We start from the raw sequence: 18,725 nt of genomic DNA on the forward strand, positions 1-18,725 counted from the left end.
CGCTTGCTCAGCGGGTCATTCGTGACAACTACAGTTCAATTGGATTAAAAGTTCAGAAGGAATGTATTTTGGTATCTGTCTGTATGGATTGGAACTGCTTTATGTCCCACACCTTTAACTTCAATATTGAAGTACTTAGCAGGGGCCAAACTCATTTTAGAACGAGATACCTAATAAGAAACAAATCATTGGTGCAGTCTCAGAAGTAGGGGAGAAGGATACACCAATGTCACTTCTGTCTTGGCCCGTTAATGAAGGGGGGAGCCTAGCTGTCTTCCTCATGGAAGTAAACCCTAGGAAGATAAGTGTACAGTGGACAGTCGAACCTAGGAGGCATGTGGTTGGGATGTGAGAGGAAGAAGGTGTAAAGACCCTGCAGCTGTGTGGAGGCAACATCAGCATCATGCTACTACGACGGTTGAATACCACTAGGGAAAAATACACGATACAGTGTTTTGCATTGTGGCTGCACAACAGGAGGAACGGTTCTCTCTTGCTTTCCATCCACCTGCTGGCTCGTTATATAATCTGGTAGTGCAACACTCTATCCTTTGACCCCTTCTAGGCAATTTTTCAAGGGCAAGGCTTATGAAGCCAACCCAGAAACAGTGGAGCAGAGACAATGAAAGGGTCAGGTTTACTTTGTACATGCTGGAAATGTCCTCCTGTGAGAACATATGCCAAGCAGGAAGGGAGGAAATGCTGAGCAGCATGCCCCCGGAACATTATTTTCAAAATCATTCACCACATTCGCAGTCCCCAACCTTTCAATGCATTTTAAAGGACATATTATTTCCTGTTATTAATAGTAGTTACCCACTAGTTGCTTTTACCTCAAGCAAAGTACAGAGACTAGAGCAGAAGCAGAGATTAACAGCTTCTGCAGATTAATGTACCATAAAGCCTTGTTGTCTTTTCTGACAGATGAAGCACAAGGTTGTCAAGTAACTCACTTAGTATGATGAATTGTGTCAATGGCAGTACTGGACTTTGAACCAGGCTCAGACAATCCTGGTTCTGAGTTCTTTACCCTGAACAAGGCTCTGGCTAACCCCTGACCTAACACCCACTTCTAAGGAAACAGAGGTACTTTTTGTTCAAAATAAAATAAGTGGTTAAGCATGTTTCACAGCAACACTGTGAGCAGCATGTCTTGTGGTTGTCTACAAGATTTGGGTTTACCACCTCTTGAAAATGTTATCTTTACTTTTCAGAGAAAATCAGTACATGTAGTCTTTAGAGTGAAATTTAATCAAAATAATAAATATATATTTATTTGTTTTTTTTATTTTTTTGCTACTATTCTGGTATTTCTATACAGTTGTGTGATAGTTTAGAAAACAGCAACCATTGAATTGAAAAAATGCCCAATACCACAAAATACTCAATTTTAAATTGAGCAAGAGTGAACTATTGGTAATGGGAATTGATTTTAAGCCTGGAGACTTCACAGGGACAAGAGGTTTCGATGTGGGCTACAAAAAAGCTGACCTCATCACTGTATCATCAAATACTGAGTAGCTTTTGAAATATTACCTGAGCCTGCATGAAAACAAATGAGATAAATGATGCAATTGGAACAGACAACAGTTCCCAGGAAAAGATTATGAATGTCCAAATCAGTGGGATACACCACTATTTAATGATTTCATTTTTAACTCTTGTAGAGATTACTTTCATGAAAAATGAATGGGGGATTTCAGGCTGAGTATAACAGCACCCGTTTGGGAGACAGATGTGGGAACCCCAGAAGCAATCCTTTATAAGTCTAAACTCAAAAAACAATTATTTGCCTTCCTGGTGCAAATTACCCCTCATTTCTCAAACACCCTGTCACACAGACACAGTTTGTACCCCTATATCATTATACACCACATCTCACTGTTCTCCTTTACCCTAGATAAGAAGAAACTCTGCACCAACTTTTGAGATCCAGGTTAATATTTCTGGAAATACCAACTAAATGGGTAATACAGTGTTCACAAATGGGACTATGAAAAATAAAAAATGAATTATGATTATCTACTGTATATTGAAATTGATCTGGAAAAGTATCTTGAAAAAAGTATTTTGAGGAATCTAGAAAAATACTATAACAGATGAAAAAGCAAAATCCATAAATGCCTAAGAATGGATGATTTTAAAAGATTGTTGCCTTAATATAGTTACATTCAGAGATCTGTTATATTTAATACTTCCGCATGTCTTTGATTTACAAAAACAAAAACAATAACTCAGATATATTATAAATAAAATCCCACTTTGATATCTGAGTTTTCATTTCTTCCCACTTTGTGGTTTTAGAGACATTCCTAAATGAAACTGAAACACATCCTCACACTACTTCCATTTCTATCAAACCCTTTTTTATTGGAATTTGCCAACATAAATCCCTTTGAGGTTTCAAAGTGGTGAATTTGCAAGGTAATGTTACATAATTGCAGTGTTTTCCTGTTTTATCAAGATAGATAACAGATGATAGATATATAACTGTAGGTATTAACTTACTATATTAAGATATATACTATTATTTACCATAATAAATGTTTTTGGAGAGAGCAAAACAATCCTTAAACCCATTAACTAGGGAAAAATCAAGATCTTATCATAATGTAGTATTCTCTGTGACAGAATTGTGAAACAATGGAAAAGCAAAGTAACAGCAATATGGAGTGTGATTAGCTATCCTGAGGAAAAAATATGTTTAACAAAGAATACTGCTATGGATATAAAAGAGAAATCTTTTACAGGATTTTACCAAAAAATATAATGCTTTTTTTCCACTGATCTGGGTAAAAAGTTGACTTTCCTAATAATTAGTGAAAGAAATTACTTCAAGTTGTTGGAAATTAGTTTAATTCATTTGTAAGCACCAGGTTTCTGTCCCTTGTTTATGTAAAAGGTAGAAATTATCAAGCATTACTTATAATTGCCAGTACTTCAAAACTACAGCACTCAAATATGTCTTTAGGAAAATTACTGCAGCTGCGTATTCTAATGTGATTGCTAAATTTCATAATTGCTATCAATTGCTTTCAATTGCCGAAAAATTGCTTGCAGAATGAATAGACTGTCCTTTCTACCTGATAGAGGACATTAAGACTGTGAATTTAAATACTAACCCCAGTTTAGTCATGTAAAAATCTTGTGTTCTATTTCATGGTACTCAGGTTCAGGTCACAAGAACTTTACAGCATTGAACTAATGTGTGAGCATTTCATTTTGGAAACGAAAGAATAAATGTAGGGAAGGGGAAGCACAAAGATTTATTATATGAAGGTCAAACAGCTATAGTGATGCTCACTTTTGTAATATATTAATATATTGCTTTCTCCACTTTACAGAACAAAAAACAATGTGTGCATATTTTGTATCACATAATTTGAGCTCATGTTAATAACCCTTTCTTTAATGCCCCCAAAGAACCTGTCCACTATAAGCTTGTGTTCACATTTCAGGATGAATTTAGTAGCTTACCTTATTATATACTGTATTACGTTATAGTGCAAAGTAAATGAAAGGCAAGCATTGGTAAATAAGGATATTAGAAAAGCCAAGAGAGAGGGGATAAAAAAGTATTGCAATATTCCTACGAGGCAGTATTTTAGTATTACAACAGTAAAAGAACAGTTAAGGACGAAGTAAAATACATCCATGACAATGATGGGACAATGGAAGGGAAATGGCTGATACAGTAAATATCAGTGCCAACAATGCCTCAGGCAGCAAGAGGACAAAGTTCTGTACTAAACAGTATCAGCATAGAAGAAGCAAGAGGTACCAACGACAGTGGATACACATGATTAAGGATTAGATTAAGGATTAATTAATAAACAGAAAACAGAGTGCAGACAAAGAGTGAATGTTCACATGTTCATATTGTGAAGATGTGGTCAGTGGAGTACCACAGAGTCCTGTTCTAGGACCACCTACATTTAATTCCTAATTTATAGCAGTGATAACTAACTGCTATAGTTAGTAAACTGGTTAATTTTGCAGATGATGCCAAAATATGAGAATAAGCAAACACCGAAGAAGCAGTAAATGAGATTCAAAAAGATTTAGACAAAATACAAAATGCAGAATTGACAAGGGTTTTGCATACAAGTAGCAAATAAAAGCCCCAAAGTATAAATATGTACTCCTAAAGGAAACACTGAGCTAGAACAGTTTATTTATTGAAAGTAGTTTAGGATTATTCATCCTAATCCTAGACAATGTGGGGAAACAATAAAAGAGACAATCAAAATTCTCTAATAAGACCTATTTAGAATATTGTGTACAATTTTGGTTGCTGTGTTCTATAAAAGATATTACTGTACTGGAATCAGTCCATAGACGAGTAACCAGATACATTTCAGGATTTATGTCCTTTACTGATAGATTTAAGGAACTGAACCCTTCAAAACATGAGTAGAGAAGACTACAGGTGGACCTCATACAGTACAAGGATTCAGAATCAGCAAAGACATTGAGTCAGCTCTGCTGATTTCTTCAGAATAAACAGTAAGTCATGAACTAGAGGACACGAGTGGAAACATGAAAACTATGTGAGAGTGCATCTAAAACATAAAGAGCAGGAGGCTTGAAGGCTTGTACGATCATGGAACAAGCTACCCAGCCATGCTGTTGATGCCAGTACCCTGGTTCCTTTTCCAAAATGGCTGGATGAGATCCTTGGACCAAATAGCTGTGAACTACAAAAACAGGCTAGATGGGCCAAAATGGCCTCCCCTCATTTCTAATTGTTTCTCTTTTTTATGTGTCACTTCCTTCATACCAGCAACAGTGGATAAAGGGAGCTGTTAAAAACAAAATGAGAAAAACTACAGCCTTTTAGTGTACAAGTTAGGACATTGATGATGCAAAGAGAAATTACAGGCATGATTTGTCTATGGCAACATGTAGGGATACATGGCATTTTATTTAATTCCCTTGCTTGTAGTTTGGGCAGTAGTGTTTCCATGCTGTAATGTTAAAAGCACTGGGCAGTGCAAGCACAGGGAATATGTGCGAGAGCAGAGGGTGCTTGCTTCTCTGCTTGCTATTTTAACTGCATTACAGTGTATACAGTATCTGTTTCTACGCTGTCAGAAGCTTTTACTTTTTGACTTTTATACTGTATGAGAGTGAGTCTTGCAGGGCTCCACACAAAACGATTACACTGAGCAGGGCAGCATAATGACACAGCATGTGCTTCACAGCTCTGGGGTCAAAGGTTCAATCTGTGAAGTCAAGTGGACTTCATGTCCTCCGTGAAAGGGTTTCTTCCTTCTGTCCATGGACAGGTTTAGCCTTGATTGGCTGTGCTAAGCTTCTCCTGTCTCCTTTCCTTTGGCCCTGTGAGAGCTGTTTGGAGAGTCTTAAGGTTGTACGCTATGCACCCAGGACAGATGCTGAAGTGCCAGAACCATCACCATCACAAAATAAGGGTTACAAACAAGAGGAGACCATCTGCCCCATTTGGCAGTGAATATGGGATAATGGGATAAGTGCCATATTAATATGGGAATATGGGATAAGTGCTCTATAGCTAATGGACGGACAGATGGACTCCAAACTAAACACACAAGAGGGAAAAAGTTGGAGATTCAGAAAAAGAGAATCTTTTTCTGAATCTCCAGAAAATTCAGAATTTTTTTTCTGAATTTCTGAAAACAGAAAAAAAAATGATTTGGAAGAAAGTATAATTACCTACTTATGGAAAAGGAAGGTTGAAATAACATTAAAAGAATGTCATGAAAACATCGTAAAAGATAATAATAATAATTGCTTACACTTATATAGCACTTTTCTGGACACTCCACTCAAAACACTTTACAGGTTTGAGTGGAGTGCACCTGGACAATGCAACGGCAGTCATAGTGCGCCAGAACGCTCACCACACATCTCAGTGGGGATGAGAGCAGAGTAATGAAGCCAGTTCAGAGACAGGGATTATTAGGAGGCCATGATTGGTAAGGGCCAATGGGAAATTTGGTCAGCACGCCAGGGTTACACCCCTACTCTTTTGGAGAAATGCCCTGGGATTTTTAATGACCACAGAGCGTCAGGACCTCGGTTTTACATCTCATCTGAAGGACAGCGTCTGTTTACAGTATAGTGTCCCCGTCACTATACTGGGGCATTAGGACCCACATAGACCGCAGGGTGAGGGCCCCCTGCTGGCCCCACTAACACCTCTTGCAGCAGCAACCTTAGTTTTTCCCAGGAGGTCTCCCATCCAGGTACTGACCAGGCTCACACCTGCTGAGCTTCAGTGAGCTGCCAGTTGTGAGTTGCAGGGTGATATGGCTGCTGGCATGATAACACATTTGTGGTGCAGGTACAATACATTATTTTTGATCTGATCGCTGTAAGGATCCCAACGAATCATAGTTTAACCTGCCTCGTCTATTTTTTTTCTTCACTTAATATTGCAGGCACCGTAAACCAGTGAAACATTAAATGTTTACTGTGAACCAGAACTTAATCGAGTTAAGGGACGAGGGACGATGATTGAAGGTACAGGTATACCTTTGCCTTCAGTGGATCCAGCAGTCTGCATTCCTGAGGGCTTGAAAGGTAAGAATGACAATTCTGCAGCCCACAGTGTCAAAAACTTATGACAGAGGATTATTTTACATATTATGCGCTAAGCTTCTTTAAGGCCTGACAATTCGGGCTTTACTTCTTGTGAGCAGCTTAGAAATGGAAATTGAAGCACATCATGGTGTTCCCACCAGGGAAAAGGGACTTAACGATCTGAAACAAAACTGAGTTCAATTTCTGTGCAAGAATTAACCCCAACATTGCCCGGGGGTAATTTAATTGGTCTTTTCAAATTTGTTCTTAGACATGTTCGCTGGAACCCGCTGTCACACCAAGCAGACTGATTGGCTGTCTTCCAGTCAATAATATTCCTTGCAAGCAGTGTCAGACACAAGAAAGAGCCTGTTAGTGCAGCAGCCTGCTTGCAAAGGCTGTTTAAGCTTTTGGATGATTTGATGAAAAAAAAAATAGAATCACAAATACTTGCCATCATTTCACAACTATCTGAGCCAGTCTTTTATCATGACCTCATGCACATGGCCAAGAGCCACACTGATCCATCAGGCTGCACCGGCTGGGAGATTCTACAGATCCATTTCATCGGGGATCTCCGGATAAATCTGGTTTCTCTGGTGAGGACAGCATTTTTGTTTCCAGGAACATGTTGGAGAGCATGGCCCTATTTTTTAACTCCTCTGCTTCCTATTTAAATTGCATTATTTCCATTTCTATAATGTCAGAAGCTTCTCTGTAGGCATGAGCACGGCCATTGTGTGTATTTACTTTTCCCAAAACTAAGCAGCGGCTGAATCTGTTTTAACAAAAGATAAAAAAAACGTTTCAGAAAAAACATAATTCTACAAATACCGTGGCATTACAAGAAATTGCCCATCCCCACCCATTGATTTAATTAATATTAAACAGATGAAGCAGGCAGAGAGGACTGGAGCAGGGTGGTGGCTATTAGACATTACTTAAAAATAAACACACGGCAATGAAGCCAAGTCAGAGTCGAGCCAGATCCCACGAGTATGTTTTCAATAATAATTTTAATTGGACTATTTATCCTGACATTCGTTTCGAGCTCAGAAAGCTTGTTTGCCTCACAGCTAGAATCCCAACTAGGTCATGTTCTTCCACAGCTTCATTAATTTTTACACTAAGTATTCAGTCTTTCACTTTCTTCTCCAATGAATAACAAGAAGACAATCCCTGGGGGGATAATTGTTTTTAAATGTAGAAAAGGAAAAGAAAATGCTCCATGGAGTGATTAAAAAAATAGTTCAAAGGAGAGGCAGAATTTTTCCTGAAGAAATCAGATTTAACATTAACAGCACTCTCATTTGAGCATTGCTTCTTTGTTCTTTCCATACATTAAGAACATCGAGTCCAGAGACATTCTGAGAACAAGTTTTCATCGCAGACACTGATGTGTCTTACTGAATATTCACAGAACTGTCTTAAGATCTTAATAAAGGAGCTCTGTAAAAACCGAAGTTCCAATGATAAAAACTATTAGAATTTATCACTTTCAGGATGATAAAAATCGATGCGATTTGATTCATTAAAACAGAGCAGATTCAATAACTTTATAAACTTTATAAATGACAATATACAGTATGACATAAGATTGCCCCTGGCCTTTGTGTGGAGATCTGTTTGGATGATAATTCCATTTCACTCAGCTGAGGCATCTCAAGGTCTCAAGCACAAGGTTCTCATTCTTTTCTCTTCGGTAACCTCATGCATTTAATGCACACAAAGCATTCCGGATTGGCCAAAGGTCTGGATCACTGAAGGCTTTTGGATCAGTGTCTAGCACTTCCGCATTGGAAACTGACTTTCTAGGAAGGAAAACCTAGTGGCTGCTCGTCAAAAGGCTCATCCAATCCGTCCATGGCTCAGTTCTGCCCGTTCCCCACTGCAATTCCAGACAGCGGGCATGCAAGTGTGTGAACTCTTCATTCACAGAGTACACCCACAACAGACAGATGTGCTTTACTGTACACTTCTACATCTCTCGTACCTCAATAGAATACCAACTTGAGCTGTTTCTCTTACAGAAATGAAACCTGTCTTTTTTACTGTAATGAAGATGGACTTTGCCAAAGTTGTCATAGACTCTTGGAATTTGAGTAGAAATATTATATATATTATAATCAATATTAATTTAATTTGTGACATACCTTAGTGAGTTGAATGGTGAAGAGGAATGAGCTTTAGCTTACCAAAGGGCTCATGATGACTTCAGTAATCCTGCACAATTAAAGCAGGCAACTGACTGTCATGGATCTAAAGTTTGTTTAAGCATGTTTAAGCAAAGACGAGAGTTTCATTCACTGATTCACTTAGGAAAAGATGTGGTCAAGATTATAAATCACACTACACTGTTAACTTAGCAACCTTTGTTTAAGAGCACGTTTGGCGAGTTCTGCGCTCTTTGAAAGTCACCTGCATAAACATTTTGTGTAGTCTCATGGTGGAGTCCAGTTTTCTCAAGATGGGCTGGCTTTTTTAGCTTTACAGTTTCTTTAGTTAAACAGAACTACATGCAGTATTTATAGACTTACATACCTTTGTACACAGTGAATGTACTGTTTGTACAATAAACCATATTTATTTGATGTTTATGTGATATCTTTTATAAGTTAATTGAAAACTGTTCCATTTTAAGCTGTGAAAGCTAGTTATTGTTTAATTATTTTGTTCACACTTTTAACCAAAATGATACTTCCATTTGTACCCAACTATACTATACAGCTGGGTATTTTAGTGGCGAAGTCTGAATGAAAAACCCTACTCATGGGTACAACAGCTGGGCTCAAGCTTTTACTTATGAGTCAAGCTCCTTCCCGTCTTATTTTTGCAAAGCTACAGAATAAACTCAGATGAGACATTATTACCTAACAATGAAGGTTTCTCTTACTTTTTGTTAATTGGAAATGTTTTGAAGGAGTTCTAATTTCACTTCATTTATATTAAATCTTGGTTAGCAGCCATGGATGGCTGTTCCACTGTCACTAGGGCTCAGCAGTGTGATACAGCTTGCTTTAACCACTGATATGGGTGCATATTACCCAGCAGCAATATCACTCTGCAACTCATGATGGGCAGCACACTGAAGCCAAGCAGGTGTGAGCCTGTCAGTACCTGCTGGAAGAGGTTTTAGTGCGGTCAGTAGGGGGCTCTCAACCCTGCAGTCTGTGTGGGTTCTAATGCCCCAGTATAGTGACAGGGACACTATACTGTAAAAAGGCACTGTCCTTCAGATGAGACCAAAAACAGAGGTCCTGACTCTCTGTGGTCATTAAAAATCCCAGGGCATTTCTCAAAAAGAGTAGGGGTGTTACCCCAGTGTCCTGGCTAAATTTCTCATTACCCTTTATCAATCATGGCCTCCTATTAATCCCCATCTATAAATTGGTTTCATCACTCTGTTCTCCTCCCCACTGATAGCTGATGTGTGGTGAACGGACTGTGTGGCTGCTGTTGCATCATCCAGAACGGGCTGCACATTAGTGGTTTTGGGGAGGAGCCCCCATTTCCTGTACAGTGGTTTGAGTGGAGTGTCGAGAAAAGTGCTATGTAAGTGTAAGGAATTATTATTATTATACATGTATCTTAAAAGGAACACATTTCAAGATTACAGTGCTTCATGGAATATATATATATACTGTACACTGCACAAACGTTTCTTGTAAAATGTGCTTATATAATTATATTACTCAGGGTAATTCAATGAGTATATAACTCATGTGATATGGAGCCTCTAGGCATTAAGCCCTCTGTATCTTAAGGTAACAAATGCTAAGATCACCTCATCCTTCTCTCTATTTATGTTTTTATTTATGCAGATTTTGACCCCAATGATCAGGCCAAAGAAACCTCAAAATCCCTTCACGGTATTAATTTCCCCATAGTCTGGCTGCAACATTTAATCCTTTCTCCTTCAGAATTAAGGTTTCTAGAAGACACCCTTGGGTCCCAGTTGTCCTCTCAGATGTTCCTTGCACAGAAAATAAGTCACTATAAAAGCAACAGCTCACATCCACAGGAGAAAGGATTTCTATGGGCAGATCCTGTTTCCTTTGATGATAGCGTGGGCTGTCTGGAAATCATAATGAAATCTGTTACCATGTGCAGCTGGAAATCAAGTGGCAAGGAAGGGTTTGTATGAGCTACACCTCAGGCTTCATGTATTGACCTCAGACACAACTTCTATTGCTCTCACACTTGCCTGAGCCTAGAAGATGCCCTGTGGTTATCAAGGTTAAAGCTTGGATCACAGACAGGCTGCTCATTTCTTGGGCTGTTGCTCTATTCTTACATATGATAATCATCTTGCAGTGATGTGAAAACTAATTAGCCAGTAATACAGATGAGCGCATGTTTATCCAGTTGATCTCTAGTTAATAGCACAACGAACGTGAAGGAAAAGAAGCAATAAAATAAAAGGGGATTTAAAATAGTTTGGTACAAAATAAATTTAACACTGAACAAACACTATAAGTATCAAATGGGAAGCAGGTCTTCTAGATAATTTGAATTTATGGAGTAAAATAAAATAGCTTATAATTACCTTGTGTTGAGCTGGAGGTCAATCTCCAACATGGTAAATTCAATTTAAATTATTCTGAATGTAATTAAGAGATGAGTTGATGATCTCTAAAGTACATTTTCCTAGGATTTCATAGTAAACTACAAGTTAGAATGCTGGCTATCAAAGGCAGCCTCTCAGAGTCACCATAACTTACAGCGTACAGCACTTAAGCTTAAAAACAAATTGCTATCACGTTTTAAAAAAACGGTACTTAAAATGCACCAGATCTCTTGCAATAATAAAGTAGATTATTGTGCTCATATTTCATGTGATGGAGATGTTAATGTGCATGTGCGTGCTGTTCTAGCAAACATCCCCTATATATATATACACTGGAATGTGTGAAAAGCTAATCCTAATAACAGCTTTTTCCTGGACACGTTACAAGCCTGGATGCTTCAATTGCACCAGTCTCTGTGAATTGCTGGGCCCAAGTTCTTGTGACAAATGCAATGTTCAGCCCTGTGAAATATGACCATTTGTCATGTTCTCAGTAATTCCTAGTTGCTGTTCAGTTAGTTCAGGCTTTAATTTGGCAATCTATATTCATCAAAACTACTGCGATACAGATGGAGTGGGGTAAATGATGCTTGAATTCATTCAAAGAGATCTATTAACTAAAGCCCAATTTATCTAGGGTAAAAAAAAAATTGCCTGGTAACATTACCCATTGTTCCTGTCACACCACTGGGCCGCAATATGTTTTGTCCTCCTACTGTATTGAAAAGATAATGGGTTCAGAGGATGTCTGTGATAGATGAAGCTCTCGTCCAACTGCCCTCTAGCCTGGCTTTCTTCAGGAAATACAGTGCTGGGAGCTGCTATATATGTAAAATTATGTTACCTACTCCCATCCCACCAGCATCCTGAACACAGTCTAAACCCCTTAGGGCATGATATTTACACTGCCTTGATAAAAAAAAGTCAGATTTTTAAAGAGTTAAAATGAGCCTGTTTTTTGTAAAAAAAAAGGAAGGAAAAACTGTTTCAAGCCATTTTACCTTCCACTTGTGCTTCTCTTTAGCTCAGAAATTAATTGTTGACTTTATTTTAGTAACTACCCCCTTTTTATTGACCAGTTTCCATTTCTCAAAAGCAGACTGAAAATTGACAATAAGTGGGAGTGGTTTGACACACTGGGGTCCTGGGACAGTGTGGTGCCATAAGAAAATTTTGACCTGGTAAGAAAATCCCAGCTGCGTTAAGTCTCCCTACACACTTCAGTTATTTGTTTAACCCTGGTTGTTTACACTTATATTTAAAGACTTACAGGTAGACTGAAGTGCAATGAAATTACACTTTCATTTTTTTCTTTCAAAAAAGAGTCTTCCACAACACTCAAACACACCAACCCAGTAGACTTGTACACTTCAACTAGACACCAAAATTCCCTCGAAAACCACCTAAAGCCCTGCAGAACTCACAGCCTGTGAGAACACCAATTCTTTCCAATTCATTATAACCAGCTGAAAATAGGTTTTGGAATACAGAGCTCCTCAGGGAATTAAAGACTGTTTGTCGTTCAACTTAACAGCTTGGTAGCTCTAACATTCATCAGCCACGACTGGTAACCTTGGGAAAAAAAGATGCAAGGGCCCTGACACTCAGCATTGCGATGCCGAGAGAAAGTTCTTGTGAGAGCACAACAGAGGGCTAATTGCTCTTAGATTTTATCCTAAACTCAAAGAGGAAGATGTGGCTTTTTGTAATCTGTTGGTCTTCCAATTAAAAACATGTGCTGTTCTTTGACCAGATATGCCTGTCTGTCAATTTCCAGAAATGGCAAAATCTATGAATAGGAGTTTGAACTTAAGACGATTGTGCCGTAATAGCTTTCGTGGGTATTTATCTGTGTTTATTTAAACAAGGAGATGCTACAAATTTTACACTAAATCAAGTGACTTGAGGCGCTGACAGCTGAGTCAGAATGACTATAATTACCACATAATGCCAGGGAGGAGTTAAAGGAATAGCACGATAACATGTCGTTACACACTGTAAACCCTTCAATTACACTACACCATGGTTTAGAAAAGAAAACCCTGTTCCTTTAACAGGTTCTTTACCACATCTTAATGGCCTTTAATGTAAGCCTTTTTATTTGTCATGTAGAAAATAATGCATTTCCTTTACAGTTCTTGCCATAACAGACACACACTAATCCCACAAATTAACAAAAGTGTTTGAAGCTGGAAGGCTGCTGGGGGAAGGGCAGCCTCCAATTTTGACAGGTATTGGAATTTAATTGTGACACAGTGCTCTTTAAGTCAAATGGAGCCCTGGGAATTTAACTACACAGAAAGCAGGGAGGACAATGGAGTTATGTTTATATATATGTTGGCCATTCAAAACAGTGAAAAATACCACCTCTTCTCCAAAGGACAGATCTGAAAACTTTAATTTTAACAACAGATGTCCCATAAGCTTATGTAGATTTAATTTCTGTTCATTCCTCAGGATTTGTTTACTCTCCCTAGTTAATTTACTTTCTTATCTGGCCAGTCTGACACTGCTAGGTTTAAATGAAGCTCCAAAATTAGCTTACATACACATTGTTGAAATTGTAACCTCAGTCTTCTTATGCAAATCTTATCCAGTATCTTCTGCATTCAAGCTGCAAAAGCAATCCAGAATACAAATTGGAAGCTGGAAATGATTAAATGTTTCTTTGATTGGCTTGACTTCAGAAATGATATGGTTTCTGAAGTCCTTGAACTAATAAGCTAGCATGTGCAGTAATGAATTTTGTAAACTTTTCAATACAAAAGAAACAATGTAAGGCTTTGTAATGTAGTGTTGAAATTTCAAAACTTTTCAAAATGGATGTACGTTTTTTAGCATCCTTGGTTTTAATATTTATAAAGAATTCTACTGCATACTTGAGAATTGGCACCTCAAAGTGATCACGTTCATTTGTGTGTATTATTGAGCCTTCTTTTTATTCCTCTATTTTTCCAAGTAAATCAATAGACAATAAATTCTTGCTCACACTATTTTATGTACGTTCTCATTTCCATCATGGAGCCCCATTTATGCTGCAGGAACATGTATTTGAACAGCTTGAGTGACTTACTTTGCTCAAGGGAATATCAGCAATTAGAGTCACGTGGGATTTGAACCCACAACGCTGTGTCCAGAGCCCAAACCACTACTCCATACCACAGCCTTAAAATTTATTAAATGCAAATTTTCCCGTCATCACGCTTAAATAAATCTTTCCTTCCTTGAGTTAATTAAAAACGGCCCATGAAGGATAACAATAAAAACCTGGTAATTCCAATATAAATCAATCCTTGACTGCCCCTGGAACAGTTTTGAACACAATCAACTTCCATTTTAAGTAATGAGGTAACTATTGTCTGAGAACCAGTCTGATATCTCCTTTAAGGGTGTGCTATTTATATGAAGAAACAGACGGAACAGTGAAAACAGACATAAGGCTTTCATCAACTGAAGTCACAAAAAGTTAAAGGGTTGATATCATATGCAGGTCACACTTGCTTGCTTTGGATTAACTAATTGAGATTCTGCACCTTTAAATTGACTCATTAATCTTGACTGGATGAGATACCAGATAATGAGGGAATATCATTTAAAGAATCTGTTTCTGGAGACTTTTTTTTGTGTGGTTTAATTCTGTCCTTGTTGAAATACAATACCGGATTAAAGTGGAATCAATGTTGCTCTTTTTAAATAAAAAGGCTTGCAAGTGTCAAACATTTGTGAAAGCAATCACCCTTGCCCATCAATGCCTTGAAATGCGCCTTTAATTTTCTTTCATTTTACATTTGCTCCCAAAAAGCCCACAGGGGTCATGGGCCTCAATGGGATATTAACCCTGTAACCATGCAATTTTCTGGGTGACTGACTTCTGTTTGATCAAGTCATCTATTCAAGACAATCAGAAACCTGGGTTCTAAACCTGTTGTCATAAAGCTTTGATTTACTTGGCCAAAGTCATAATCACTTGTAATAAGAAGAAATTAGATTTTTTGCAGGAGTAGAAGACAATTTCCTATGTACAGTACCAATGAAATATAGATTGCAGGACTGCACAAATGTTACCATTGTAGTTGAGGCTACAAAATGATATCACCAGAGCAACCTTAGTATTATTTTTTAGTCACATTATCACAGAAGCAAGAGAAACACTTTTTCAGAAGAATTTTCTCTTCTGGAAGAGAACAATCATTACTTGTTGCATTCCCTTTCATTTTTGGATGCAAAAAGTGAGTGTAATATCTGAGTTCGTTACAGCTCTGAATGAGGTCAGACAATGCAGGTGCATAGCACTACAGTGAAGGACAAATACAATCATTTGCTTTTGTCAAATGTTAAATAACCTGCTTGGACAAAGATCAAAAAGGAAAGCTTAAGGCAGCTCACACGACTGTTATTTTCAAATTACTTAATTCTTTGGCATAGAAATTACTATTTTCTAAAATAATCTAATTTAAGAGCTCTTGTGAACGATAAAGTAATTATGTGTGTTGACATTTTGATAGTGTTTATGATGTGAAGCAGAAAGAAAATAAAGTTAATATTAAAAGGACTTTGTACTTTGTGTAGTTTAAGGCTTTGCATTTAATTGCATTTATATGGACGTGTCCCACATACAATTAAAATTCAATAATGTAAACATTATTTTGTTTCACAATGTTTGAAATGATTATGGAAGCAATGACACTGTGGTTATATAATACATATTATGAATGATAAAATATAAGCTTTACTGTAAAAATGAAATGTTACCCAATACTGTACCTAATATCTTGATATGCTACTACTGTATATCACTTGTTTTCAGGAATCTCATCCTAAAATACCAAACTACCTCAAGCCTTACATAAGTATAGGCATTGACACTATTACTGAAATTTAAATAGTGGTGAACAGCACAGTTCTTTCCAAAAAAATGGTATGACTCTATCAGCAGAGTTCCATGAGTACGAGAATGGGACTAAGCTAGGAGAACATTTTTGTTGGCTGAGTAGAAGAATACTTCTTGTCCTATACTTGCAACATCCATGCATCTTTCAAATTCACTGTCTACAGTATGGATCTTCTATCACTCTGCCTTTATTAGGACATAAGCCTGTCTGTAACCTACAGTACCTTGGACTGAAAACTTCTGTTTGATGTTGATGTTAGATTAAATAGATTCCTCACATATATAAAGGACTTTGAGGCCCTTTTGGATGGAAGAAAATATATAAAAGAAAAAACATTATGATTTAACCCTGGCCCACATTTAATTAATCATCCTAATCCCAGGATGATTTGTAACTCAGTACCAACCCAAATTAGTCCTGAACCTAGCTTTGTCCTAGTACTAACCTATATTCTAGAACTCTCTCCCAGGTATGATTACAGCCCTCATTACTGCAGTTCAATTTTTAAACCCGTAAAATTGATTCATGATAATAAAATATATCTGATTTTTATGTGTACACTAGAAATCGATTAAAAAGCAAGTAAAAAGAGCAGCACAACCAAAGTCTCTGAGCCTTCACCCAAACAGAACATCTTCACTTGGCAATTAAGTTCTTTACAGGTATGTCTTCATCTTTTTATTCTGTATTCATTGTGCCCTTTATGACCTTATCCCATTATTCTGAAGAGCAACTATAAGCCTTGAAGAAGAATTGTGTTCCATTCATTTACCCTGTTGTTTTATGCAGAATTCAGATAAAACACCAATAATTTCCCCTTCTTTCATGTGGTTGTGTGCATTAAATAAGCTGTTTCTAATTATCAAACCACACCAAGGGGTTTGTATGAGCATATTGCCTAAATATTAAATTAAAACCCTTCAAACAGAGTTTTCTATTCTCTTTCGCTTTTGTACTAGTACAATATCAGGTTTGTTGCTTTGGAATTAACAGAAGCATTTTTTTTCAAGACATACTGTATGCAATGGATAGTTATGACATAAAAACTACCTAAAACACAAATCTACATTTTTAACTGATCTGCATGAATGAAACTACTTAAACCTCACACCCATTGAAATTAAGGTTGTCTTCTATATAAGAATGGTACCATATACAGTATCTGATATGTGTAACAGACAAAAAGAATTGCATTCGATTTTTATCACCTCACTATTCTGCTGAAGAATACCTTTGCTCTTTCCTTTTGTGTCCTGACTCATTCGGTACTCTCTCTTTTAACAGTACAGGACCAGGCAATTTCTCTCTGTGAAGGAAATGCATGTATCACATTGTTTGTGTACTTTTTTTCTGAGGCTTAACATTGACAACAGGCACTCTGGTAAGTTTGTTATTGGAGGGAACTATTTTATACTTTTAGTTAAAAACTACAATCACATGCCACAGCTTGCAGCTTTTGTTTTGAAAAGTTTAGATCAGTGAAATGTAAGCAAAAGTGGTTTTTGTGTGATTATCAATCTCTTTTTAGTCTCTGACTGTTACAGTACATGGATGCTTACTCTAAAGTGTAATTAAAATGCATGTGTGTCACCACACAATGTCAGCTGTTGTGAGTAGCAAAACCAAAATGTGATTCTTCAATAACACAGTTTTACATATTTGCGGGGGATAAAATCCTTATATGTCAGAGCAGTTAACTTTCTGTCAGGCCTGGACAAACAGCAGCTAGACTCTTCAAGTTTTACTGTTTAGCCAACAAGCTTAACTTTCAAAATCAAAGGAACACCTAGGAACCTGCCCACTTTCTTTGAGGCAGCTGAAAACAAAAGAAGCAGATCCTAGCACTTTCTTTACTCCCATCTGAGTACCTGAACATTTGAAAAAAAAATCTGAACAAAAAAAACTGCCATGCTAGTCCACAACCAAAAATACAATAGCCCAGGAGATAAAAAGACATGTACTGTAGTTGCTTTTGTATGCAATCAGATAACAATGATTTCTTCTCCTTGAATAATGTTCTCAATAAACAAGAGCAGATGCAGTTTGAATAGCATATCTAAGTTGGCAAAAGGAGAGAAGATCAGGGCTTAAAGGTCAATTTTAAATAAATCTGCATGATTAGCATTTCCCCGTCCATATGTAAATGTCGCTGATTAAATTGATGAGCAATCTGTGGCTGGAGCAATGGGAAGGACTTCAAATCTAACTGATGGGATTTTTCTTAGCAGATCTTATGACTGTGTGCTGTTTTGTAAGGGATTCTTATATTGTTGTCACGGTGAGGAAACATGGCTTATTTTTATTAACTGAAGAAGTTCTCTTGGGGAACCCTGTCAGTGCTCATTGGCTACAAATGAACAAATAAAGGCTAATTCCACATCGAAAAATAAAATAAGAGTTAACCTTTACTTGTTCATTTTTCTTAACTACCTTGTTTCAAATTACAAGCCTTATAAGATTCAGTGAAAAAATAAAGGAAACGAGTAAACCAATGGAAATCTATTGCTATTTGTTTACAGGTTACTGCTCTACTTAAGAATAGCCTTTTGCTTTAAGAATTGGCTTTCTGGCAATGACTCCTCTAATGCAGGAAGAGAGGCAGACCGTGAAGACATGTTCCACTGACACTCACCTGTCCCAGAATTTCAGCTCTTGACACACTGTAAGCTCCACAGTGCCCTTTAGGAGAGTCAGCAGCGATT

Source organism: Lepisosteus oculatus, chromosome 5 (assembly GCF_040954835.1).
Source record: "Lepisosteus oculatus isolate fLepOcu1 chromosome 5, fLepOcu1.hap2, whole genome shotgun sequence".
NCBI lineage: Eukaryota > Metazoa > Chordata > Actinopteri > Semionotiformes > Lepisosteidae > Lepisosteus > Lepisosteus oculatus.